The following is a 2,761-nucleotide window of genomic DNA, read 5'->3' on the forward strand; positions in this document are numbered from 1 at the left end:
CCTAGATGAGGTGCCAACTCATAAGAAGATATTTTTTTTATGTCAAATGTTGACTTTTCCCTTGCTACGTAAGCAAGAATTAATGGTCGTCACGATTTTTCCCCTTTTTGCCACGCAGAGAAACCACAAGGTAGTAAATCAATTTTTTTTTCTTTTGTCCCTCTTTTGCAAAACCCAACAACCACAAGGTAGTAAATCAAATTTTTGAACACAAGTCACCAGTTTGTGCGAGTGATGCGGATTTTGGCCAAATTCATTCATTTAGGCCATGAAAATATTGATTTTTTCTATTTTTAGTAATTACTGATTCGGTTACAACTTTGGCTAGTAAGCCCTGATTGAGTCGTCATTTTCGACAATCATCTTATTTTTTTAAGTTCTTTATTTTCTTTTGTTATTTGGAAATTTTCTGTTTTTGGCAAATTTTCAAATTTTTTAGTATTTTGAATAAAGTCTATTAATTGTAAGCCTGGGTGGCAAGAGAGGACAGTTTTTGAATGAAATTTTATTCTTGAGTAAAAACTTTACTTTCGTTCTTCCTTCCTAGCTATCTTTGATCAGCAGGTTGAAAAGCTTCTAACTGGCATCTACTCTCGGATCAACAATCTGAAGTACACTGTTGCATCAACCAAATAGTGCATAAGGTCATCCAAAATAGTTTTAATAATATTTTTTTAAAAAAGAACAAAATATAAACTAAGACAAGCCTCGTATGAGAGGGATCTTTGTTTCAACTTTAGCTTCATGAGATCCTTGATTAAGTACTCCATTACTAGAAACCATGCTTTTTTGCTGAGAGAACAAAATTAAAAGATTTAACAACACATTACACTGAAACAAAGAAGCCTTAATTAATATCCGGAACAACTATCACTCACTGAATTTTCACTTGCTTTCAAAAGCTTCTGCTTATCTTGGATCAAGTGATTGCGGAAAATCTTACACATTGAAATGTTGTACCGACCATTAAATTAGCGACTCATTTAATTAGCGGGCACTCATCCTCTCCGCAACTGTAAATTCACAACATAATTAAACACATAACTAGTCATTTGAAAGTCTGGTAGGTTATTTGGAAACACATACCCTCCTCAGTAAATGGCAATGTCAGTGCCGGTAATAACAGCAGTATGAGAAAATCTCCCTTGCAGTTGCTTTCCATCGATATCAAGCTGAGTCCGCAAATAATTAGTCACATCAAGAACCCAAACATCACTATAGTATTGGTTGTAGCCAACTCCACCGATAACATAAACCTATTGAATAGAAAAAAAAAACATTGTTAAACTGTAAATTCGAAGTGCTTATTGCTTACTTTCATTGTTCGTTTCCTCAAACATCATCATCATGAGTACTCCCCTTGCTCCCATAAGTTACAGCTGCATGACCTGCTCTGACTCCGTGTGAGGACCCTTGAATCACAAGCTGCTTAAAGTAAAAGCCAATAAATCGGTAAATGATGTGATCAAAGTTCCTTTACAAATCACATGATAAGAGCTAGTATGAAGCTAGTATATGCATTATAGCTACAAGATGCTCGACTATGATCATTTTTATAATTGAAGCATGATAATTGGATAGCAGGCAACACAAAAAGGCTCTAACATCATACCCGTGACCAAGTCATATTCTCCATGCCGAGAACATCAACTTCGCCATGATAATGATCACCGCAATCACCCCCATAAATAAGAAGCTTATTACCCATAGAAACAGCAGTGTTGGTATCTCTTAGGGCTGGCAGTTCACCCTTAACATGAGGGGAACTCCAAGTCATGCTCTTAAGGTCAACTATATGTACATCATTCAGATAATTGGCTTTGCTTTCTCTGCTAGCACCAAAAATCACAAGCTTTACATCGGCAACCACAGTGGTGGTATGGCTCTCTCGGGGCAAAGGCGACATGCCTTTGAAATTAGGCTTACTCCATTCTTATGTCCTTAAATCTAAAATGTGAAGATCATTCACCTTCAAAATTAGCAAGCCGACTGGCTCCATGTCTCAGAAGGGTTGAAACCAAGCACCTTGGGGTACAACCACATTGCCTTCCTCCTCTTCACCTCCTCCAGACCCAGAGAACCCATCTTGCAACTCCAAAAAACAAGTAGAAAGACAAAGCGCCAGTGAGACACCATATATGAGTAGTATATGGAAAAGATGGATGCTTTCATTACATGTGGCTTCCTTGTTGACGGGAAGAAGGCGCAGGTGGGGTAGGGGAGAGGGAAGGGGGCGGCCACCTCCCTGTCGCCCACCCCCCACCCTTTCCTTTACCTTATCTTTTTAGGCGATTTCGAGAAATATTAACCCATCCCTTCTGAGGCATTTTTGAGAAATATTAAAGGTTTTAAATTATGATTAATTTAAAATTGAAGTTTAAGTTATTATTTTTCAAAAATATTTAAGTATGAGTTTATTTCGTAATTAATAAGATCTTAAATGTAAATAATTTATAAATATTAATTTTTTAAAAAAAAATATTTAAATGAATTCAGATAAATTATTAAATTACATATGTATAATTTTTTTTTAAATTTTAAGATATTATTTATATTTTTATAATTATAAATAAGAACAACATCAACTCATAGGTAAGACTAATGAAGCAATTAATTTAGGCCCTTTATTTTTTTAAATCCTCATTTTTAAATTTTTTAATAATAATTTTAAAAACTTAAATTTTGAAAGACTACTAATAATTGTCATAATACAAAAATATTTTAATTTTATATTTAATCAATCTAATTTAATCTTAGTTAA

General features: G+C 34.4%; 1 long non-coding RNA gene across 2 annotated transcripts; it reads right to left on the bottom strand.

The window, feature by feature from the left end:
* Positions 1-627: 627 nt before the first annotated feature.
* Positions 628-2,297, bottom strand: LOC120271966. 2 transcript variants are annotated; one of them, XR_005540100.1, is made up of 5 exons: positions 1,613-2,297; positions 1,316-1,425; positions 1,087-1,172; positions 879-1,013; positions 629-792 (listed from the first exon to the last, which is right to left on the bottom strand). It is a non-coding gene; the product is annotated as an uncharacterized LOC120271966 (long non-coding RNA). The 2 variants fall into 2 exon arrangements; XR_005540099.1 differs by having other exon boundaries at positions 628-792; positions 1,087-1,425.
* Positions 2,298-2,761: the final 464 nt, after the last annotated feature.

The sequence above is a fragment of the Dioscorea cayenensis genome, chromosome 11 (genome assembly GCF_009730915.1).
Source record: "Dioscorea cayenensis subsp. rotundata cultivar TDr96_F1 chromosome 11, TDr96_F1_v2_PseudoChromosome.rev07_lg8_w22 25.fasta, whole genome shotgun sequence".
Taxonomy (NCBI): Eukaryota; Viridiplantae; Streptophyta; class Magnoliopsida; order Dioscoreales; family Dioscoreaceae; genus Dioscorea; species Dioscorea cayenensis.